A 25,550-nucleotide genomic window follows, 5' to 3' on the forward strand; every position below is an offset into this window, starting at 1 on the left:
TTGTAAATCACTGTTACTCGGTACAGAGAGATGGAGTTTGATTTGTTCCCTTCTGTATAATTCAGGAGCATCCCATTAAGGTGGGGATGGCTGCCTAAAACCACATGAAATTTTCAAGAACTTCGTTCTTCCCCTGAACTCTGTGCATCTTTGCTCTCCCAGGAGATATTGGCAAGGATGTGAGATGGAAGCTGCACACCCCATGGGAACTGAGTCCTCCTCCTCAGCTGGCTGTGGCTTTGGAGTTGCTTTGTTGCAGGAGGTGGTGCCTTAGGAGTTCAGCTTTTACATTTCCCATGCATTTGTAACCCTGCAGGTCTTTGGGGTAGAACTCCAAACCCCAGTGCAGGGTCAGCTGCTGCTTCCCCATTTGGGTCAGACCCAGCAATTCCTCTCCAGGCCTGGCAATCAAGGACACCTCAGTGCCTCAGGCCCCAGAAATGCAAACAAAAGGGAGCTGGGGCAGCAAACTGGGGCTGAATGGCTTCATCAATTCCTGCAGCTGCAATTGGGAGATCAACCCCCGGTGTGCAAATGGAGCAGACTTAGAGAAGTGGGAAACCCGTCAGGCCTGCTCCATTTTGGGTGCAGCCCTGGGGGGCTTTGTCTGCCCTAAATGTACCTGAAGGCCCTTCAGCAAATACAGCTGCTTTTTATTCCCTTCACTTGGCCTGGCCTCTGATTTTAGGTAGCCCCAGAAGGCTTCAGTGAAATTAAAAGGCCACACATCCCATTTCTGGGACATCTCATCTTATACAATTCCTCTATTTACACCCATTTTGGGGGGCTGGGGGGGAAAAGCAGGTTTCTTTTTGCTGCTTGTCCTGATCTGGTGGTAGTGATGACTTGTGAACTGTTCTGTTGGATCTGTATGTTAATTAATAATGGGACAGGGCTGCAGGCCTCTCTGAGCTTTTTATTCAGCATCAGCCTCATCAGTACAAGGTGTGACATGGAAGATGCTGGAAGCTCTTGTCAGACCAATCTTCTCGGTTACAGTGCCTTTTTAAAAAGTTTTTTACCAAAAGCATAATGTTAAAAGCTTACAAGCATTTGCTTTAGCCAATCATTAAAACTACAAAAGTACACTTTGCCCCTAACAATGCCTGCTTGTCATAGCTTAAAAACAATGGTTAAAGCTTCATGGTTAAAGTTACATTTTTCTGTTATCCTGCTTAACGTATTTTCTAAGGCCTATCTCCACACAGCTCAAAAATACATCCTTATTGTTTCCTGTCCTTGTATGTCTATTCTTGCATTCTTCTACTCTGAGATCTGCCTTCACACAGCTTCTGAGAGTCTTTTACCTCTCCTACTTCCCACACTTTCTTTCTGGAGGAGCTCTGGCCAATGCTCAGCTGGAATTCCTCCACAGCCTCAGTTTCCCCAGTGGGAATGAATTAGAAGCTGGCTGGGGTTTTGCTTTGTGCCATGGCAATGCACTTGATGATCCCGAAATCCCTCACAGAGGGACGTGCATCCTTTGCATCCAGTGCTGTGAGAAACCAAAGACAACAGATAAAGACCTGGGGGCAGAGAGGAGGTCAGCAAGGGACAAGAACACAGCCACTTTCACAGAAACAAATGGCAAAAGGCTGGAGGCGAAAGCTTCCCTTTGATGTTTCAAAATGACCAAAGAAATCAGCGCTCAGCGATCAACCTCCAGACAAGTTTGCTGCTGCCTTTTTGTGTTTTGAGCAAGCAGTTTTGCCCCCTCGACAAAGGAAGGGTGGAGCCAGCATTTATAAATGATTGTACATCAATAGTGAGAAGGGACTGCTGTAATCGGCAGATCAGAATCTCTCTCAGGCAGATAAGGCAGTGCTGACACGTGTGGTATCACAGTTGCTATTTGTTGCCACAAATTCAATTATCTTGAATTTGTCATGTCAGGGTGATGTTAAAAGTACTGTCAGACCTGAAGTCTGAATAGATTTACAGCATCAACAAATTTATGTTCAAAAAAGTCAGTCAAGGGACCTAAAATGAAGTAACTGTACTTCATATACATATGGAGGCTGGTTTTCTGTGATGAAAACAAAAAAAAAGAAGAAACAAATAAAAAGTGGGGATTTTTTTCAGTTTTTAACAGGGACATTGCAAATTAGCAGAGTTTAAGTGTTAGAGTGGAGGAAACCTATTGAAAATGGAGACAAAAAAAGGGAAAAAAAAGTATATTTTAAAATTGACTCAATGAGTAAAGCCACATAGGTAGATGATCTGTGCCAAGCTACCATGCACTAGAAAAAGTATGATATTAATATCACCTCACCTGGGGTGAAAAACTTGATCATGAATTATGAAAAGAAGGTGAAAGATTGTAAAGAGTGGACTTTTACAGGAAAAAAAAAACGTTGAGGAAACCTAAGTAACAATTGATGAATGCTGTTGGTAGTAGCCCGGGTCCAGCTGTTCTGAAGGCATACTTTAATATAATTATTCCAGGGGCATCTGGAGCAGTAGTCAGGCAGGTTTGCTTAGAAACAGTTGAGGAATAACTCCCAAAATAATGCAAAATACAGTAAATTAAAGATAAAAATTGTTCAACATTTATTCAGACCTGTGTCTTCTCCATTTAATGGTTTTAGTGGCTATGTTCGTACAATTCCTGTACATCTGCTTCCAATAACAACCCTTCCATCCCCAGATCACTGCTCCCTTAAGCAAGAAATATCTTAATTATTATTAATCTCAGCTTCTGAGGGAGAAATAAACATGCTGCCATCTCATTTGTTCAGTAGCTAAGTTATTGGTGCTGTGATTAAGTTGTTAATTGTTTTGGTGTGACAGCAGGCATGGAAGGCAGAGGTGCTCAGTCACAGAGCCACGGAGCCATGGGACATTGAGGGGCTGGAAGGGATCACCCAGCCTCAATTCCCTCTGCCACTGGCCTCACACTAGGCTGCCCAGGGCCTGGGTAAGAATCAGGATGACCTCTCCCTGCATCAGCTGGACAGGATGGACAGGATGGACATGATAGACACGATGGGTTTCATCCAAGGGTAGAGGACCTGGGCAGTTCCTATGCAGGCTGCCAGCTCTGGGACATCCAGGGATGGCCCTGGTGCCCAGACAAAGGTGATTGCTGCAGTCACGTTCCAAAAAGCCCAAAAGGTCCGGGGAGGGGGAAGCTCCGGGCTGGCCAGCCCCGCTCGGTGCCTGGGAAAACCACGGAGCGCTCCCGGGCACGGGATGGAGGAGGCGCCTTGGGAATGTCAGAGGGGGTTTAAATCCCTCCTGACCCACCTGATGTCCTGGGGAGAGACAACTGGAGGTGTCTGGGGGAGAGCAGAGGGGCTCCTGTGCCTGGGCACTGCTGCTTGTGGGAATCCAGAAGTGGAGAGGCATTTCTCTGTTTGTCCTGTTCTCCAAAAAGGTATTAATCCTATTTGTCACTAACAGAAAAGCTTCCAAATATCCCTGGGTAAACCAGGGTCTATAAAAAATTAAGTAGAAAGTAGTAGAATGTTTAGTATGCCACTGAAGTGAAAAACATAGATTTTAGAGTGTTTAATACATGGAGTAAAGAAACAAGGTGTGATTCTTGCTCTCCTTCTTCCTTCTCCATGGTTCTGCAGTTTTTAGGAGCACAGTGATTAGTTGAAATTTAGTCACAGTTTTATTTATGTAAGTAGATATAGAAAACTTATTTGTTAATATATAAAACAATACACATGAATATAGTTAATTGGATAAAAATGGATATAAAGATGAAACAGCCATGTGGTTTGGAGCCATTTTGTGCCATCAGAGCCCAAAGTGAGCCAGGTTGTAGTGATCTGAACTTGTGCAGAAAGTCTGGAGAGACCTGCCAGGTTTTGTGATAACATCCTAATAAACACGAGAAACAAGATTCTAACAAGCTTTGGAGTTTTCTTCCTGACCCAGAGAAATGAAATAAACAGAACTCCCCACGAAAGAGTATTCCAAAGGAGCCCAGCTCAGAGAAAACTGAGAAATCCAGGTGAGAGAAGTGCAGCAGAACCAAAAAGAAAACCAAAACAAAAGTTACATCGCTGTTCCCAAATAAAAAACAAGTTTGCAACTGAGAAGTCTTTTCTCCCCCTTTTTTTTTTTTCTAACTCTGCTGGTATAATTGGGATATTTAATACACTTGACTTGATGTGATTTTTCCTGGGAGAAGATACTTCAGTTTATTTACAGGTCATCTACCAATAATTCCAAGTGAAAGCAGAGATGAAAAAAAAAGGCCTCTCTGGGTTGTTTTTCAGAGAAAGCTTAGGAGAAAGCTCAATCCTCCTTTGTACTTTGAAATTTTTAATTAAAAAGAAAAAAAAATCAAAGAAAAGCTGACTTTTGTAGTTGATAATTTGCTCTTTCAGCAGGACCTCAATGCTCCAACACGATGGCAAATGACCCTGTGTCATTACAAATATCATATTTTTCTTACTAGCAGGCCAGTCCCTATGAGAATAGAGGGAAATCTTCATTTAATGCATATGTTGCACTACCCATGTGCACTTTCAAGCAGTTTGTTGTGGGCTTCCACAGAGTGTTGAATTGTATTTTCTGATTTAAATGGTGCTTTCTGTTTTCCAGAGATTTCTACTTTGTGTTCAGGATATCACCATTAAAAGACAGGTGACAGAGGCATAATCTGGAGTCTGATCAGCCTGAGAGGAACAGACTTTGTGCACTTAGGTGTACCAGGACCAAAAGTTTAATTCTTAAATCTGTACTGAAGATGTAAGATTTTAATAAAATCGTTGGTGCTTGCAGTGTGTCATTACTTTTTCATTCTGCCTTTTACTCTGGAACCCTTTCACTGTGCATAACTTCATTTCTGGGAAATTTGTGGGACTCTGCATTTTCCCTTTTCTTTCCTCTTGTTTCTGCTTTGAAGATGTGTGAAGATCTCAATATCTGGCATGGTTAAAATGCCAGTAAAAGCTGATTAAAATGCCTGCAGGTTGCAGAAAGCACCATAAATGGGGAGATCTCTTGGATGCTCTAACACTGAAATACCTGGGATGGGCTATTCATCTGTCAAAACCAAAACCTTGCAAATAGATCCGCATTTGGCAAATCATCCAGAGCTGGTACCAGCTCCTGATGTTGTATTTCACCCTGGCCTAAGCACCTGTCAGACTGCACTGAGCCGGCCTCTCAGGCACCAAGAAATCATGACCTGGCTAGAGCACGCTGGGACATTTTAATGTGCTTTTTTATAGCTGTAAAACAGGTCATGACTTCAGTATATAATAGGAAAGGTTTTTGGGGTTTTTTTTGTCTTTTTGTTTTGGTTTCTTTTGGGTTTTTTTGTTGGTTTTTTGTTTTGTTTTGCTTGTTTTTTGGGTTTTTTTGTGTTTTTTTTTTTTAATCCAGTTGGCAGATTGCCATCTTACCCTTTTCCCCTTTGTCCCTGTGATTCTGCACTGGAAGCATGCTGCTTTCAGAGCAGACACCCTATCAAAAAGTGAGTGGGGCATCTCGCTGATCACAGCACCAAGGGTCACCGCCTGCAACGAGGAGACTGAGATTCATCTCGCATCATGGTTTGTAAAAATTTAATTTGACAGTCACAGCACGTAACGAGGAAACTGAGAGGAACATTTTGAGCCTCACATCAAGACAGTTTTTAATTTTAAAGACAGGGACATCCACTGGCTCCAGTGGGGGCTGGGATCTGGGAGGTTAATTTCAAGTCCTCTCTCTAAAACAGGCTGCACACCTGAGCTTGGGCTCTTCACTTAGGTCAGGATTTTCTAAGGGCACAACACAACTGAAAACACTGGGAGTTGAGCTTCAGCATGACTCTGAGGATTTGGGTGCAAAAGCCCCCAAATCACCAAGTGCTCTGTCCATTGTTTTCACTGAAGTGACCAGCAGAGCAGGGATTGAATCCACGTCTTGAGAAATGTCTCCATCCTTCCCTGGGAGCTTAAGCATGGCCAGCAAGGCAGGAGGAGGCCAGCCCTTGTGCCACCTGCCAAGGACACACCTCACTGCATCAGTTCCACTGGTCCAGGAGAAGGGTGTGAGGCAGAAAGGCTGGGCAGCATCCCAGCTCCAGCACGGACCAGGAGCAGAGGTCTGAGCTGAAAAGAAGCTCCTGCCGAGGGTGGCAGCCCCAGCTGGGGCTCCCAGATGGATTTCTGGCAGCACAGCTGTTCTCTCAGCTGGCTGGTCCCAGGTTATGCAGGTGTGCTGTATCAGAGCTGCTGGAACACAGGCAGGTGAGACCCCAGGAAAAGGTGTGGGTGAAGAGTTTGCTCTCAGACCCTTATTAAAACACAGGTTTTCTTCTTCCTCCACCTCTCACACCTGAGTGGAAGACGCTGCAGCTGGGTCAGGGCGACCCCCAGGTCAGGCAGGGGAAAGAATGAAATGGGAACAGTCCTACAAGGAAGAGCCACTGTGGACACTGGTGAATGAAAAATTTGGCATAACTCATTTTTCCCAGCTGCAATGGACACAGAACTTCTGTGAATCTTAAGCCAAGCCAGTCACAGACCTCACAATCCTTCCTCTGCCAGGTGTGAGCGGATTAATTCCCAGTGGAATTGCTTTAATGGCTGGGGTACCTCCACAGCAATTCAGAGACATTAGCTCTCTTAAAAAGAGCTATTTGTACATTTGTATAAAGGCAGGGTTAAACTCTTTGTTCAACCACTCCAGTTTTGTCTCTCCAGCTCCATTTGTTTCAGCCCACAGGTTTTTCATCATACCCGAGGGAGTGCTCTGTGGCATGATGCATTCCACTTCTAGGAGCTTATCCAGACACTTGGCTTAGATTATTCCTTGCTTAATTTTCATCTCATTAGTTTTGGTTATTCTCCTTTGTGGTACCTGAGATATATCTTTTCTCTGCTTGGTTTTCATATCCTTCAGCTATTTGTTAATGGTTATCTTGATGCCTTTAAAGCATTCCACAGCCAGACCATGTTTATTTAGATCTTTTCATCTTCCTTCATAAGTCAGTGCCTCCAGCCCACTTTAATCATATCAGTGGCTTTGCACTGACCTCTCTCAAATTTACAACTCTTCTCAATAATGAGAGTCTCAGGGCTAAACACAATTTTTTGAGAACAGCCATACACTGTGGGGAAATTATTTTACCTGTGATTTCAAGTGTGATGTATTTGCAGCTGCAAACCATATTTTCCCCCTGCAGTTTTGCATTGAAAGGTCTGTTTGCTGTCAAGATTACCTAATTTTCTGTAAGATGTCCACTTTTTCCCCCTCTCCCTCAGATCCATACACACCATGAATGAGAAAAATGTTTCAGAGGAATGTGGAGATCAAGGGCACTGTCATGGGGCTCTCACCCAAATGGTGTGGAAATATATGGAGGGGTTTTTTTGAATTTTTACTCAAGAAGTCAGAAAAATGGGCATAGTTGCTATATCTAAGCATCAGACTCAGTGAATTCCCATCACATTTAGGAGAGATGAGGAAGTGTAACTGCTGCACTCCTGGCAGTTTTTGGGTATTAGAATTTTTCACCCAAACTGGTGGTCTGGATGAAAGTCCTTGTCCATGGCAGGGGAGATGGGAGAATTCAGTGAACCTTGTAAGCCACCCTTATGAAAGGCTTTCACAGTGAAAATCAGCAATGTGAAAATTCAGTTCAATGTGACAAAGGAAAAAAGCCAGCAGAGGGTAGCAAACAATAAAATGATCAAGATGAGAGCCACAGAAGGTTCATTTTAGGATTGCTTTTAGTTAGGGGCATATCCTGAGCATGAGCTCAAAGGAGTTCTGTTATGTAGCAAAATGTTTGCTGCAGCTGAGAACATCAGTGATGCACATTTTTTATTTAGAGAGACACCCACACAGCAGAGGGGTGAATGAAATGGAGATCTGGTTTGTCACTTAATGAGTGATGTGTTGTTGCTGCTGTTGTGAGCTCAACTTTTCTATTATTTCTGCCTTTCCCCATGGTGCAGATTTGTTGTCAGGGTTCCCTCAAGTTCCTGGGTAAACTATGCAGCATTTGTAATAGGAAAAATCCTGACTATGGCAAAAGTGGTAAGTGGAGAACAAATCATGCTCTGCAAAACTTCAGGCAGGATTATGGGGAAGAAATACTGTACTTCTTTAAGATTCAAGTCAAAACCCACATTCCTTGCTAACATGGCTCAGCAAGCATGCCCATTATTTTTAGCTCATTTTTTCCCTACAGATTAACTACTGCAATGATCACAGTGTATAACTTGTCATAAGAAGTACATGTTTCTCTTGAATACAGAATAGTGTCATAAATGTAGATGACAGAACATATAAATTATGGGTATGCTCACAGTGTGATAAAATGTAAACCTCCTTTTTTTTTGGTGAAATATTAGATATTCAGTGCTCCATCCGGATTTTCTGAATATTTACCTCGTATTTGTCTTCATTTTGCTGCATCCTCCAGTGGAGTTGAGGTGGTGAACTAAATGGTAAAAACACAGGAGTCACCCCAGATTTATTTAGTGTAAAAAAAGATATGACTGAAAGGAAAAGGGGACTGGATGTTTACTAGGTGAGTACTAGCAGCACAGACCGTCCTTTGATCTAGTTTTCATCTCTATTTCTAACAACATGGAGGAACTGGGTGTGACAAAAAAGGCCTTTAGAAATGCCATGTAAACTCGAACATTATAAATAGAAATAGTAACTCGTAGTTTTTGGGTTCTCACCTCTGTTTGACTAATGAGTCATATGAATAATCAGTATTCAGTCTAGTGGTTTTTCTGTGGCTCAGTTTTTAGACTAAAAGAGAGTATCCTTTCTCTGTTTAAATATATGTATGTTTATCCACGATGATTTAGCCATGGCCAGAACTCTAATGTGGAAAATACTATCATAAAACATTAAGTTTTTCTTTTAATGAGCCTGGTTTTCTTGGAGGAAGTCTTCATTTTGTATGTGATTCCACTGCAATTAATAAAGCTTCAGATTCTAACCAGGATATAAATGGATGTCTGATTACTTATGTATTCAGAGCAGTTATTTCTAATTTAAAATACAGAATCTAATCATGCCACTTCCTTCATTTTGGGAGCCCTTGCTCTTATGTTTTGCCATTCATCACTTTCTTTCAACTTCCTGCAGATGCACAGAGATAAAGAGATGGTGGATTTTTCTTTCATGTTTCCTTAATGCATTTTGATAGGTAGGGAGTAAAAAATTGTCATCCACATCAGTGTATGTAATAGTTAAATGATATTTTCAACCTCTGCTACTTGAAAGAAAAAAATAATAAATAAAAAAAATCACCAATGAGTAAAGATTATGAGAATAGATATTTGATTGAGACAAAGCCTAAGTACCCAGGACTTTGACAGATGAAAAATGGAAGTCTCTGTGCAGAGTTAAAGAGTCACAGAGTAACCACAAACAATTCAGGTAGGTAAGTTGGTTGGTCACTTAGTTACCACCTTTGATCTCCTGCGATCCTCACCTGCCTCTCCTGGGGAGATGCAGCCTCAGCATCGCTTTAAGGCTGTGACCTCTCCTGTAAAAGGTCTCCAGGCTTCTCAAGTTTTATCTCAGTGCCCACTAGAAACCCTTTAAAGGCGGCTGAAAGGCATGCAGCTCTTGTAGGCACTCGTGTGCTGCTTACTGATGTTTTTAGGGATCCCAGTAATTATGGATAATGGCCCTACAGAAATTGCCAAAGTCAGAGGAAGATCCCGAAGGCTTTTAATCAAAGATTTATTGCCTTGATATAACTCCACAGGTTTTATGCCAGACAGAAAGTTAATCTGCATTTCACAATTATTGTGAAAAATATCCTTATGTGATGTATTTTCCCCCCCCTTTCCTCTTTTGGTCCAATTCCTCAGCAGCCAAGTGTCAGCTCTGATTGCAGGTGACACTTGCTGGCCACGAGGCCACTGTTCCGTCCTGCCAGCTGTGTCTAGCAGCAGCTCAGCATGGTAGGGTCCCACAGACACAGCAGCATCCCAGCTTTTTGTTGTCATTTCAGCTCAGCTTAGCCTGGAAGGAAGTGACACTGAAGCCCATGGGATCTAATGCGCCACCAGCACTGCAGAATTGCCACCCGGGACAACCACACGCAGCTCTCCTTTCAGACAGCCCCAGAACAAAAAGTGAAATAAATTAAGGTGGTTATGATCCTCCTAGGCTAAGTCACACCAGCTTTTCACACACAGGCATCTTGGAAAAAAGTCAGTGGGATATCCACACAGGAGCAAGGATACACTTGTTAAAAGAGAGATCAGTTTGGCTGTGTGTGTTTATGAGACACTAATCAAAGAGAATTGAGCTCTCTAGTCTTTCCAGGTACAAGCCTTCCTCTGAATTCAACAGGACCTGTCTGTGCACAAGAACAGCAAGATGTGGCCGTGATCCTCACAGTCTTCTGCCTAAACTGAAGCTGTCATAATCAGGTACTAAATAGGATCACTGAGAAGTGAATCTGAGTCTGCTGCCAGCCCATTACAAGTCAGTGTCTGATTGTTTCAGAAAGCACAAGCTCAACTGACAGAATTGCTTTGTGCTCAGATAATAAAACTGATGTCATTCCGTGCCATTTCTCCAGATTTATAGGAGCTCTGTGGGCAACTTAACAAAATTCAACCTGTTATTTTTAGAGAACATACAAATTGAGGCTCAGGACAAGTCTATGTTGTTCATGTTTAGCAATAACTTTTTATCTGAAAGAAGCACATTATTTACTAGCTCAAATATATTTTCAGCATCTGCTGCAGCTTTTCTTAAGTTACAGACTTTCTACTGACACTAAAAGAACTATTTGTCCATTTAATTGTTCCTTTGCAATGCTGAAGAATAATGTTCCAGGAGAGCTTTCCATGTAGCTTTCAATGCAGTTGTTTTGCCTTCTTTCTGCTTCTCCCCTTCTTTTCTGACTTAGTCTTTGTCAGTGTCACAATTTATATATTCATGAAAATATGAAAAGTGAGAATTGTCACTGTCATTGTTTTGTTCTCTCTTCCAAGAACTGACGCCTGTGATCTTAGTTTAGCAGCTAATTCATCACAACAACAATTATCTTAGCAGCGTTCACAATATGATTGGTAAAGATGTGTATGTCCACTGAAATATTGGCATGTAAATCCATGGTTTTTTGGTAGGAGGAGTGCAAGGAACGGCACTCACACAACAGTAATTATTTTCAGCTCTCAAGAACACTCAAATTTCCAGACTCCACAGGGTCTGAACGCTGGACTCATCCAGAATGAGCTTCGTACAGTGACACTGTCACAGTTGCCTTGCCCTTGGTCCCTCCACCAGGAGTTCCACCGTGCTGCCTCTGAGTCTGTGACACCTTTGAGCAGCTGAATGTCTTCTCCCAGGGTGAGAAGGGACCTGTGGAACAAACCTTGTGCCATCCAGGGCGGGACACCTCCCACCCAGAGGCAGGGAGAGGAAAGAAGGGTGGGGTAGGGCTCGGAAATTTACCAGCAAGCTTAAATTCGGTGTGCCCCACCCCAGGCCAGGGGTGGGAAAAGCAGCCTCCAGTAGTCCAGAAGCCACGCTCTGGTTGCTGCACCAGAGGAGAAGTACTGGAGCCTTGATTCAGTGCTGTCCTGTAGCTTTTCATCCTCATTTGTTGCTGCAGCTCAGTAAATCTGCACGGTACCATGCCCTATCTGCACCAAATTAGGCAAGTACTGGTGCCAATGTGCCCTCAAGCTTAGAGAAAACAAATCAAGGTGCTGAAGGGAATGTTGCCACGAGATATCAGGGAGGCAAAGAATAATTGCACGCTGAATTGGAGTGATATTCCAGTGCTGTTATGAACAGAAGTGCAAGTGCATTAGGAATTCTTGGATGGGCTCCTTCTTTACCTCCTCATCTCCAGTAATCACTTTTTCCTGTACATGTGTACTCTCTCACACACGCTGTTTTCAGAGAAAATTTTCAGAAAGTCCAAACGCGAAACTTGAGTCATCCCTCAGTTTTGGGCTGAATTTGAACTTTTTACCTGGTAGTCAGAAAAACTGCCTGAATATACTGTCGCCTTGTTTCAGCCCATCAGGTTCCACAAAGGGACCATTTTTGTTAGAGGAGCATGAGCACACTGCGGTGGGATTAATCATAAACCTGGGCCTGCGAGTGTCTGTGCGTGTGAATGATGCTTTCTGTGAGCTGAGCTGCGACCAAGAACAAAGTCGAGGCCTGAGCCTCAGAAAGCAGCCTCTGTGCTCTCCTTTAAATGCCCTAATTCATCTCTGGGCAAAGGGGACTAGAACATACCAGGCGGGTCCCCTGAGGTACGGCGGTGCCGTTTGCGTCGTGACGAACGCACAAGGCGAGGGCTTGTGTCAGACGCGCTGTGCCCTCCGCTGACAGCTTGGGAAAAGCGTCACACTCCCCCAACATTTCCTGCTCTCCGTGAGGATGATAAATATTTCACCTTCAAATGGCAAGGAGAGGAAGAACGGGGGGAAAAGCCCAGCAAAATCCCATCCTTTCGCCTTGGTTCAAATCTTGAGTGAGAGCTGGAAACGTGGAGAAAATTATCCTGCCTTGAAACATCAAGAAACTCCTGAGTTTCCAGCCCATGGGGAAAGGGTTGTGGTGTGCTGTGGAGTAAAACTTCCTACCCTGTGATTCAGCCCTGCCTGCTTTGAGGGGCCACTCAGCCACTGAGTGCCCTGAAAGCAGCCCCAGGTAAATAAGCTCCAATGGGCTTGGCTAGGGCTAAAATATCGTGTTGTACTCAGTGTAAAATATTATTATTTTTACTATTATTACTCTTATTCTTATTCTTATTCTTACTCTTTCTGGCTATACCCTGAAAATGAGTCTTACACCAGCCCCTTAGACCCAGTGAAATACTACTAATTTTTGGCTTGCTGGAACAAATCAGCAAGCTTTTTAAGAAGTTTTTCTGAATAACAAAATTTAGAAAACATAAGAAGGTAGCACAGCCCCAGGGACATCTTTTGACACATTATTTCTGGAAGGTTCCCTAGTGTGTCACCACTTGTCCCTCTTCTTACATAGAACAATGAAGCCAGCAGATTTAAATCTGAATTTAAATCTTATAATTCAGACCGAGTTACATAAAATAAAGAGTTTCATCTCACCCCTTGCATAAGGGGGCTCTTTGTCGGCCTGGGTTGTGACCTGCTTGTGAATTGTGTGAGGAAAAGGCATCCTCCTTCACTAAACTCAGCTGTCAAAGCTGAGTGTTTGCTCTTTGACAGCTCAGGTGTGTTGCCTGCTCTGGGAAGGTAAATGTAAAGTTGCTCCCCTGGTCTACCCTGCAGGCTGGAAGGAACCTAAGGCAGAAAACTGCCAGCCTCTGGCACTCCTTTTCAAGTCAAAACCTTGCTCCAGATGAAAAAGGAGAGATTTGTGTATTTGTGATAGTTTCTTTAGTGCAGAAAGTATCAACTTCTATCACCTTGTAATTGTGGGTTGTTTCCCAGCACCTCAGGTTTCATTATGCTCCGGAAGGTAATGATTATGTGACACTGTTCAGTGAACTTGGCTTCCAGGAGTTCAGTAATACTATCCCAAACATTATGAATTAATTTGATAGTTGATTAAAGCTGATGAGAATAAATCCATTTAAACTGCATATAGAGGTCATCTACTTTTCCAGATAGAGTGTGATGTGATTTTTGCAGTAGTTAATGGACATTTGTCATTGTGATTGAGTCTTCTGCATGAAGATGAGAATAATGGCCTAGAATAACACTCATCTTGTTGATACTTGAATAGCCAGTCTCTTATTTCAGTTAAAGCCATAAGGAAATTAATTGGTAACAATCACATTTCTGGATTAACTTTTTGAGTCTGGGTTTGGCTCTTTTTAATTTTTTTTAATTTTTTTTTTTTATTAAAGGTCACTTTTGCCTCCATGGCTTGAGCTCTCTTTTTTTTTTTTTTTTTTTGAAGAATGATGAATTAATTCTCACACTGTACTCCAAGGCTGACCAAATGTCCTTCAGGTTCAGGGGTCTTAAAGAATACGCAGCAAAGTTTAATTAATGCAGAACACCGCCCTGCTTTTAACGTGTGTTTATTCAGATTTTATATGATAAACTGTGCTCCTCAGGAACTCAGCTATACATTCCTAGTGAACAAAATTCCCCCAACACCAAATAAATACATGCTTCAGTCGCCATAGTTATAAAAGGCCTCTTCATAGCAGTCAGAAAACTCACACAGTCCCCACTGAAGGTAAGAAAAGCCAATTCACTCCAGGCTTGCACCTACCCCACCCCAGTGAGAGGCAAAATAAAGGAAGCTGGCTTCTTACCTAAAGGATTAAGGAGTCAGAGCTCTCTGACTGTAGCAGGAGACAGCCTGTAGGTATTTTTAATTTACTTTGAACCATCTCCACTGCTATGAATTACAGGTGTGGAGCGTGAGACAAGAGGCACATCTGAAACCACGTTTTAGAGGTTAGAAATCAACACCACAGGATCTGCCAGGGCTCATCCTGAAACAGTGGAGCCATGGCTAAAATACTGAACATTCTGCTCTACTTTTAGCTCTTCTTGATTTAGAATGTGTAATTTTAAGTCTATAAAGGGCTGAAAAATGAGCTCAAGGAGAGATACAGTCTGTTTCCATGCACTGAGATTAGCTGAAGTTATTTAAACCTCCCAAGACAGGTATTTCCCTGACACAGTGCAGTGGTTCCCTCTCTGAGAAGTGTCTAACTCTCCTTTAATGCAGGATACAACAGCCAGCATCCCATCTGAGAGTTTACTAATCACCCTTGAGCAGAGTAATTGGGTTTTACATCCTCTGCAAAATAATGCAGTGTTAATATAAAACATAATTTTAAAGCATAGCTTTAAATTTGTGGTCTGTCTTTGGGACTTTTTCTGCTCCTTGACAAGGTAGCTGCTTTGCCCTCACTTGGTGTTTGTGAATTTAGGGTCCTCTGCCAAGCTGAACCCCTTCCTGGATTTTCTAATTTGATATAATTTTGAATTCTGACTTGGTCTTTGAGAGCATTTTCACCTACTAAGTGTAACATGGCCTAGCTTTAGGCATAACTTAAAAAATAAACAAACAAATAAAGAAATAAATGACAGGGAGAGGGGGAAATCCCCCATGACAATCAGGCTCACACTCAAGAGGAAAGTTTTGAGCAGGTCAGCTGGGTGATTGATTATATTGTTCCTTGGTGATTGACAAAGTAGGAAGTGGAGCCAGAACACAGGTGGAGGCACATGCACCTGTGAGAGGAGAGATGATATTCCCACACGGATGGAAAAGGAAAAAAAGTTTTAGAACACAAGCAGAGAAGCCAATAAAATATCCCTGTATATATTCCCATGAATATATCCCATATCATCCCCATGAAAAAACCCCTTGTCAAAGGTTTGGAGCAAATTTAAACCTAGAAATAATCAAGGGGGTGACGCATGGTACATCTTTTACAAATAAGTGCTAGTGGGATTCACTACTCAGTGCTACCTTTTTAACCCCCCCTGCAGGAGACAGAACTTTAAAATCCTAATTCTTTGGTTCAAAGAGGTATTACAGGACATGAATTTCTTTTGTGAGTAGGGGTAAGGTTATGGCAGTGATTGCAGTGAAGGGAAATTCACTACAGGCTGCTGCAGGAAGATCCTCTGCCACAAGTCGCAGACAACCAATTAAATCAAAGTTCATCAGCCAAAGGTTACATCATAAAGCTCTCTGATCTTCACACACTGTATGGATACAGCTGGAGTGGATTTCCCTTGGCTTTCTGCTGTTTTATATGATCTGAATTGTATTTTTGCCCTGAAAATATTACAGGATATTTAGTTTTCCTTGCATCATGGTTCATTTTTACTGCCACTGGCGTTGTGACAGGTATTGCCCCCTACTGCAAACAGCAGTGTATTTTAGTCATGAATATTTGATTGCATATGGTGCCAGAATGAGGGAGAATGGGAAATTTCCTCATAGCAAGAATAGAATACCAACTCTAAACTGTAGGGAATTGGGCACATTCATTTTCAGGAGCTCAGGGTGTAAGCCTGATCCACTACTGCATCCTTGCAAAGGTCTTTGGGGTTATATCACTGTAAGCCTTTGTGATGATAACAGAATCATGTGGGAGCAGTAAGATCTCCAGATGTTTGGGAATTTGTCTTTGAATCTTATCCTCCAGCTTTTGTTGCCTCTTTCTTCTCAGGCCTTTGTCATCACTGGTGGATTATCCTTTAAAGTTCTGTAGCTTCCACAAAAGCCTCAGCTGTAGGAAATGCCAGTCTTTGCCTTTCTGGATTTTCTGTAAAGAGGCTCAGACAAAAATAGAAATGTGTTGCTGTTTCTAAAACAACAGGGACAATTATTCCTCTCACCTTTCTCCCTGGCTCCACAGCCTCACCTGTCTTGTGAGAGTGGCTGTTCCTGCAAACAGCCCCAGGGCTCTGGAATAATCTCAGTTCCCAACCCAAATCTTCCTGCTGCTCTTATTAAAGGTTGTTACTGGTGCTGGTCCACTCAGTCTCCAGCTGTTTCCTCCACACTGGAATGAAATGACAAAAGTATTTATTCTCTCTTATTAAGAGTTCTGCTTCCGCATTCCTTAGGCTCTGATTTGCATCAGTAACATGTGAATAAACCTTAACAATCTCTTTTCATTTTTTTCAGGTCTGTAGTTTCTGCACCTCTCAAGCTTCTTGTACCATCACGTGGTGAGCTAGAACATGGAATTATCAGTCAGCAAAATTTATTTTGGGATGCATAGGAAGAAGAGCTGTTTTATCAGATGAGGAAGATTCCAAAATGCCAGATTTGCCCAGGTGCAGGAGCAGATGTACTGGTACAGCAGAGGGGACTCAAAAGGTGCAGATGGGAGACAAAGGGGCAGACAAAAAGACTAATGCAGAATTACTGCCATGGCCTTCTGGCCACTCAATTAGGTCCTTTTCCTTCTGCCCTCCTGCATAAGAGCTTTCAATTAACATTACTGCTACACACCTTAATTGCTGCATTCCTGGCTTCAGGCTGTTTTCCCCCAGCTTGCAGCTTCCTTAAAGTATGAAACTGTAATTTTATAAATGTGCAGTTTAGCTATTCAGAGTGCAGCCCCTTCTTAAGGTGCAGAAGTTATAAACTTGTGAGCTTTCCTCGGAGTCCATTTATGTAACTTGCAAGCGCATAAAAATTGCTGATCTGAGTATGAAATGACCCTTTGTACTTTATAAGATTTATGACCCTCAAATTATAGGTGTTGGGCTAGGCAATAGCCCAGGTAATTAGTAGTATTTAAATAACTGATTAGACAAAGGAGGGTTTAACCCATTATCACTTAAAGCTTCCTTTGAAGTGCAGAATTGTTCCCTTCTGCTTATCCCGGCTTCTTGACAAAACTGAATGCAGCCACTCTCCTCTGTGGTGGCCTTTAAATGACTTATGCAGTTTTCTTTTTGTGAGTGGGACAGTATGACACATATTCTGATTACCTCTATTTTTTTTTTTCACACCCACTGTGCAACTTATCTTACTGCATCTTCATTCTCCAAATAAGTGCAAAGTTATCTTAATTTTCTGGAGAAATTTATAAGGTTCTCTTCTCTTCCTATGTCTCTTTAAAGGAAAGTAAACTAAACTTACTGAGCATAACAGAATTGTTGCTTTCTGTTGACTCCTCTCTAATTTGGGTTTCTTTGTCTTTATCTAGTTCTGTAGTCCAGACTTTGAAAAATTGTACAATGATCCAGGAAATATATTTCTCTTTTCTTCCTGACACGTTGATCCTTGTGCCTTAGGAAGGCATTAACAACGCATGAAAAAGGAGTCATTACTCATAAGTAAGAGAAATGGTTGTTACAATTGGATTGTCTCAGTTTTAAATCAGTGTTTTGTATTATTGTTTGTAAATTCCCTTCTTAATCCCCTGCCATCAACAAAGCAACCAAAGGAACAGTTTTAGCATTTGTAAAAACTGCTTCAGGCCCCAAAATAGGAAAAATAATCTATGGAGTTTCTATTTACTGATAAGGCTGGAATATGGGTTTGAATCATGAAGAACAGATTGCTGAATATATTAAGCAGTGAAAGAGAACTTGCAGCTGGACCAGGTTTGCTAATGGATACTTCTGCAGCCTGTGGGAATAACTGCAGGTCCAAACAAGCATAAACATTAAGAGAAAAAAACACCTTCCAGAAAGGCAAAGAAGGTTAATGAGTTAGCCTTCCATTTTCTGGCTGCAGAGCGAAGTAATTAAAAGGTATCTAAGTGAATGTTATGAGCTGGTGTTCATTTCAAAGATGCAGAGATGATGTCAGCTACTGAATGGTGCATTAGTATAGGTGTGACCTGCTATTCTAATCAATTATCCCTTCCCCACAAACATGGGGAAAACACATTGATTTAATCTTGTGATTTTGTTTCTGTATACAGCCTAAATTGGTTTTGGCACCTTGAGCATGACAGTAATTTACTCTGCTAATACTGTGCTTCGTGGTCTCAGGTGGATTTGAATACTGCAATTTCCTCTTATGCTTCCCCCCCAGCCACCCAAAAAAGTAAAAGAAAAAAAGAAATGCTTTTACAGGTTACTCTTTTGGTCTCCGAATGATCACCTTGTAGATTTTCCATGTAGAAAGTGATTAAGATTTAGAAAGAATATTTATTCCATCTCTCCACTCTGTATACTGTAATTTGTGGAGTTTATATTGTAAATCTAGCGTAACAACGTGAGATTTTACATATCTCCTTCTTGAATTATCATACAGCTTTTGTCTTACAATTTGCTCCTACATGCAGATCTGGACCATTAGGATTCCTTTCATGAAAAGTATTCCCTTAAGCCCCCATTAACCTTGTTTTTAATTTTCATGTATGTTTCCTTGTCATTTTATCAGTCACACTGAAACAAATGCCTTTATTCTGACGTTCTCTACGACAGTTACATCGCAGTGGCACCTTTTTGGTTTCACCCCTTTTCCTTCCAAATGTCATAATTTTAGGCTGTTTTAACCTACTTCTATCTCTGATAACTATTTAGGGATCACAGTAGTCCTCTTCTCCATCTGTCCATCTCATCCATATTGTAGTCAGAACTTGAAAAATAAAAAATTTACTGGTGTCAGAATACTTTTTTAAGTTCTCCAATGATTCAAGCAGATCTAAATCTCTTTCATTTCAGAAATATTCTCTCTCTTATTGACACTGCACGTTTCATGGTCCTCAGCCAGAAAACCACCATCCACAGATGGGAAAGAAGTCAGCACAGAAGGTGAGAATATTGGGATGCATCCCTCTCCTCTGCACACTTTGAGAGGCTGACAGAGCTTCAGCTGAGGTAAAATGCACATTCCTAAGGTGGTGTCCCCTGTGAAGCTTTGGTAGGCTGCACATATTTCTAGGTGCATGGAAATGGGCAGACTTTCCCTACCCCCCCTGAATCATTAGAAGGGAATGTGATCAATTTTCTTTTAATTTTTTTTTTCTTTTCCTTTTTTCTTTTTTTTCTTCCCTTTTTTCTTCTCTTCTTAGCTTTTTTCTTCCCTTCTTTCTTGCCTTCCCTTTCCCTTTTCCTTCCTTTTCTTTTTTTTCCTTTTCCCCCCCTTTTTTTTTCTTTTCTCCCTTCCTGTCTTTGTATTTCTCTTTGTCTTTCTCCCTCTCTCTCCTCTTGTCTCTGACATTAACAGTTCAATAAATCCCCACAACTGGCTTTGCCATAGGGTCTCCTTCGCTCCTTCATTTGGGCACAGCTACTCCTGATCATTTCCTGGGTTTGCCCATCTTTTAAATGCCAATCTCACAGAGGCGGATCCAGCTTTTTAAATGGTTTAATAGCTTGTCAGTTCTCAGAGCTAGCCACCTCTTGGTTTTTGCTAGGCACAGAGGAAGCTCTCAGAAGCTTCTCTGTGAAAAATCATTTCTGTGGGTGGCTTCTTCCAACCTCACCTCACCAAATGTCAATTCATGCAAAATCAGCACAAACTGTTATTCCTATTCTCATATCATTGTCTGAGAGTGCCCTAATTTCAAAAGGATAATAATTGTGAGGGAGGGGGATTGCATTTTCCATTGCAAAGGAGGCTCCTACCTCCCTTAGCAGGCCCCTGTCTTTCAAACGAAGACACTCACGGGCTCCTTTTGCACCTTCACTCGGCTCCAGCAGCTCCTGATCATTTGAAGGAGCTGCTCAGAAGAAGGGGCTGCAAGCTCCCAAGGCCAGGGCTGCTTACTGTGGTTCCCAAAGTCCCTTGTGACATCCCAGAGCCCAGCTGTGGGTATAAAAAGGGCTTGCAGGGCCCTGGGCTGGCCAGTCCCAGAAGATCGGCTGTGTCCAGGTACCTGTGTGTGCCAGAGGACTGCAGACATGGAGAAGGAGAAGGCAAAGCCCAACTCCCAGCCCCACAGGCCCTGGCCTGGCTCACAGAGAGCCCAGGCCTTGAGGGAGCAGCAGGAGGAGGCTGAGAGGGCAAGGAGGGGGAGGAGAGGAGCCTTGGATGATGGAGACCGTCTCTGTGAACTTCTACACTGGGGAAGAGCTGGAGCTCTCCCGAGAGGAGGAGAACAAATTCCAGCAAGGGACTCCAGAGGAAGCTCATGCTGAGCCACAGCTGTCCCCAGGAGATGGCCGTAGCTCCCAGGAGCTCTCCAATTGGGATGAAGGCCTTGACAAAAGGCTGGAACAAGAAGAATCCGGGAGCTACTGGGATGTCTCTGACTGGGAGGAATGCAGGGAACAAGGGAGAGAAAGGTCTCTCTGGAATTCCCAGACTGGGAAGAATCTCCTGAGCAGCGGCTGTCCCCAGGAGAAGGCACGAGGCGCTCTCTGACTGGGATGCTGGCCACAAACAAGAGCTGTCCCAGGAAGCGGCCAGGAGAGACAAAGAAACCTCAGCCAGGCAAGAGTGCCTTGGCCAGGAGGTGACTGGAGGCAAAGCAAAGAGAAATTCCTCCAGGTCCAGCTGGGATGATGACAGTGACCGAGAGCTGGTGCAGGACAGCGGGGAATGCAGCGACATCCTGAGCAGCCAGCTCCAGGCCTGGCAGCGGGAGGACGATGACGGATGAGGTGAGTGTCCTTGAGCTGCACGAGGAAGGAGAAGAGGCCAGGCAGCAGAGACTGGCGGATTTAGCCCGAGAGGGAATCCTGCTGCCCGTCCCTCGGGAGGCTCGGCTGGAGCACCAGGAACCCGAGCTGTGCCCGCATGAGCGGCTCCGTGCCGGGCCCGGCCCTCTGGCAGCCCGAGCCGCCGTGGGAGCCGGCTCTTCTCCTGGGCAGCCGCTTCCCCGCAGGAAAGGCCACTGGCTCCTGAGGCGGGCACTGCGGGCACTGCGGGCACTGCGGGCGCTGTTCCGCTGCCCCTGGCTGGCGGCACAGCCGCAGGATCAGCGGCCGCTGCCGGCAGCACCGGGCTGCAGATGGCGGCTGCCCCGCGGCCCGCCCCGCGCCCCGAGGGAGCCGCACGGGCTGCCCCGGCCTGCGCTGGCCCCGCGGGCCGAGCCGGCCCCGGCCGCTCTGCGGCACCCCCGGGCCGGCTCCCCGAGGGCCCACGGCAGCCCTGCGGCCGGCCCCAAAGCGGCACCCGGAGGGGGGCCCTCGCTGCCGGGGCTCAGCGCCGCACCCCGGCCCGTCGGCCGGCCGGGAAGGCGCCTGGAAAGTCACCGGCTCCCGGCGGCAGCCTGGCACCGCCGGCGGCACCCCTGCACCGGGTCCCCGAGGGCCACAGCCACACGGCTCTCGGTCCTCTGCAGGGACACTGGCTCCAGCTCCTCCTTGCTGGACTCCAAGGCCATTTCCTCTCCTCCGGAAAGGACTCCATGCCGATCCTGTGGCACTTCATCCATGAGGAATGGGCGCAGACAGGAGGTGTTGCTCCCGGGACACGACGGCAGCCTGCCGGACTGCGACACACACAGTTCTTACAGAAGAAAAGAAAGCTGTGTTTGAGAATTAGCAGTAAAAATACCCCAAAGTCCCACACCAAAAAAATCCCAGAACCACAAAAAGTTTAAGAATAAGAATAGGAATATTAGGAAGAACAGGCAGCAGTTGAAGCAGATGCAGATGTAGTAGTACTAAAAAAGAGAATAAAAATAGGAATGAGAATGAGATTAAGAGAATAAATATGATTGAGGATAAGAATATAAATAGGATTGAGAATTAGATTAAGAAAAACATCAGAGTAAGCAGAAATATGGAAAGGGATAAGAAAAAGCTTAAGAAAAATGTAAAATAAAGGATAAGAAAAAAGGAAAAACAATTTCAAATTAATAAGAATACAAATAAAACAGAGACTAAGGGATAAGCATAAAAAGAAAAAATAAAAATAACAGTAGAAATTACGAAAGGAATAAGAAAAAATTTAAAAAAGCTTAAGACAAAAATCATAAGAAAAATATAAAGCATAAGAAAAAGCAAAAGCAAAAACATGAAAAAATAACAATAAGGAATGAAAATAAGGAATGAGGATAAGGCTAGAAAGAAGGAGAAAGAAGGAGAAAACAGAGAATGTAGAACAAGAGCAGGAACAAGAAGAGGCACAGCAAGAACAAGAGAAGAAAAAGAAAACAAGAACCAAACAAGATGAACAAGACCACGAAGAATGTGAGGAAAAAGACACAACTTTGGGGGTTCAAATAAACTAGGGTGTTTATTAAGGGAAAAAAACAAAGGGGAGGAAGGGATAATGGGTGAGGGAGAAAAAAAAGAAAAGAAATTAAAAAAAATCCCGGGTCTGAGGGTTGAGGAATCCTCTGGCCGAACCGGCGTTTTTGGTCCCAAAGCAAGAACTCAGCGGCACTGCAGTGAGTGCAGCTAATCTGCACTCAAATTTATATAAGAAGTCTCTAAAAGAGATGTAGACCGAAGTCTGCAGTGTCAGGTCCTCAGCTGCAGCCAATCCACAGTTAAAGGGCACTTCTTCAAACTTCACAGGTCCTTTTATAATCTCTGTCCCCTCAGCTTGTTGCTGGCAGTCCCACCCCTAAAGTTGTTGTTGGTTGGTGCTGGTAATACCTTCTCCTCCAACAGTTTGCCGTCGTTGGGGCAGCTGAGGTTTTGGAGGCAAAGTTCCTCATTAGTATTCACCGTTGCCGTGGTGTCAAGTTACAAGTCTTCTGAGGCAGGTTAAAAATTCTTTGTAAGATGCTGCTGGTGAGGGGATTTGCTTTGAAAACCTCGAAAGTAACTAACTTAAATGGGATTATTAAACTTACTAACAATGCATCAATAGCAACAAACAAATGAGTAAGGGACTACAAAAATAGGGATAATGCTTATGACAATTAAACATTCAACTGGAACACACAAAAAACACAACTAGTACAATTCTACAATGAACAACTTCAACAACAGCAAACAATTCCACATGCAAAAGCCAATCTAAGGTTTTATAGGTGATGAAGAAGAAGAAGAAGAAGAAGAAGAAGAAGAAGAAGAAGAAGAAGAAGAAGAAGGACAACAAGAAGAAGAACAACAAGAAGGAGAACAAGAAGAACAAGAAGAACAAGAAGAAGAAGAACAAGAAGAACAAGAGCAAGAACAAGAACAAGATGACCAAGAAGAAGAAGAAGAAGAAGAAGATGACCAAGAACAAGAAGAGACAGTGAGAACAAGTCGCAATCCCTCCAAGGTCCCCAGAGCTCTCCCTAGGCTCACTGCTGAGGCCTTGCAGCACAGCACTGCACGGGATGCAAAGCCATGCAGCAGATGCAGAGTCTGCTGCACGAGGCTGTGTCCAAGTTCCCCCAGGCAGGGCAGGTCCCTGGGTGCTGTCCCTGGCCCAAGTGTCTGTCACTGGCTGAACTCGATGTTCTCAGGGGAACCCTCAGCACTGAGGAGACCTGATGGAGAGCGTCAAAGGGACGGCATTGACATGCATGGAGGGGTGAAATTTTCATTGTAATCTGTCCCCTTCCCCCTTCCCCCTTCCCCCTTCTCTTTTTTGTTTTCTTTAGTTTCTTTCTTTCTTTCTCTCTCTCTCTCTCTCTCTCTCTCTCTCTCTCTCTCTCTCCCTCTTTCTCTCTAAGGCAAAATAATTTTTTTTCCACAACTAAAATACTGGGAACAAAAGTTACTTGAGTTTGTTCATCTAATACTGGTTTTCTTTCTTTTCTCACTAAGAACAATGTATAGAAGATAAGCTTTATGAGCACAAGAACTCTTTACAGCTTGTCAGTGCCCTACCCTATTTACTTCCATGCATAAAGGATAAAATTGTAGAAGCACAGACTACAGTGTGAATCATATCCTTTAACTCATTGTTATAGCAACATTATTCTGAAAACAAAAGCACTGTCATTTTGTCCATTTTTGTGTTTTGGAAACCTTATTATGGAGTTCTTTGGGCTAATAGTGAGAGTTTGGAAAAGAAGAATATCCAGCTGATCTAAACATACAATTTCCAACAGTTTGTTCAGCTACAATCTTTATCAGATCTTTTTGAAAAAGGTAACCTACCATTGGTTAGAATCAGAATTACAGGATCACAGAAGGGGAAGATTTTCACCTGGAGAAACAATGACTTCTTTAAGAAAAAGGAAAATAGATTTGAACTTTAAAGTAGGTAAGTCAACTCTAGAGATTTATATTAATATGAAACAGCATTTATGGTGTACTACCTGGTCATGTAGACAGTCATACCTTTTGTGAATAAGTAAGTCATTTTGTTTAGTAAAGAGACATTTGCAAAGAGTTCCAGCACGTCTTTGGTTTTGAGCATCTGATAACTAAGATGAAGATGAAATAAAATGCAGATGCACGTAAAGTGATAGACTGTGAAAACCTCAGGTCAGTAGAGGCAAATCAGTCAAAAAGATAAAATTTATAGGAGTTATGAGGTAAAAGAATAACAGAGAAAAAGGCAGAAACTTCTATTGTTTGTTGCACCTTGAAATTTCACCGAGTGCACAATTGGCTGACAAGGTGTTAGAGACCACAGACACACCATTCCAAAAGGAAATTCCTGCTTTATGGAGGGAAACAACAGGAGAGATTGCTGGGGAGAGGCATCTGGGGAGCAGCTTTGAAGGCTCCTTTTCAAATCTTGGACTGTTTCTATGTTTGTATTCATGGTTGTCCATCTAAATCCTGAGAAGCTCCACTGAGGGACATGAGGTTTGTGGTCGGACTCAAAGATCTTAAAGGTCTTGTCCAACTCAATCATTCTATGACTCAGTGATTTTTATGATTTCACAACTTCTCCCACTAAACTCTCCTATTAGAGCACTCCCCTCACTCCTAAAGGTTTTTATGTCTACTTTGAACCTCCTAAGCTACAACATGTTGTTACCACCACTATTTTTATTGTGTGGCACTACCCAGAAAAGTGTATCTTCATCATCTTCCCATCTTTAGTTGTGGGTGCCTGCCAGATCATTTTGCTCCTAACCTGCACTGTCTCAGTGTCCTGGGGTGACTTTATGATACTGGTATCCCCAATCGTCTGGTTTATGTTATATATTAAGTTCTGCACCTTTAAGACTGGCTTTGAGAGCAAGAGAGGGGGAAGAAGAAGCGCGCAGTTTGTGTTAAGGAAAAACATCACTCCCACACATCTCGCTGGCGAGACTGTGGTGTCTGCAGCACGGACAGACAGCGGGACAGAGCTTCTCTCTGGCTTTTAGTTAGTTCTAGCTAGCTGAGGCAGAGGAGTTCCCTGGACCTTTGTTTGTTTTTTTT

The sequence above is a fragment of the Pseudopodoces humilis genome, chromosome 4 (assembly GCF_049639895.1).
Source record: "Pseudopodoces humilis isolate 2021_Gansu_Grassland_sample_001 chromosome 4, ASM4963989v1, whole genome shotgun sequence".
Classification (NCBI taxonomy): domain Eukaryota; kingdom Metazoa; phylum Chordata; class Aves; order Passeriformes; family Paridae; genus Pseudopodoces; species Pseudopodoces humilis.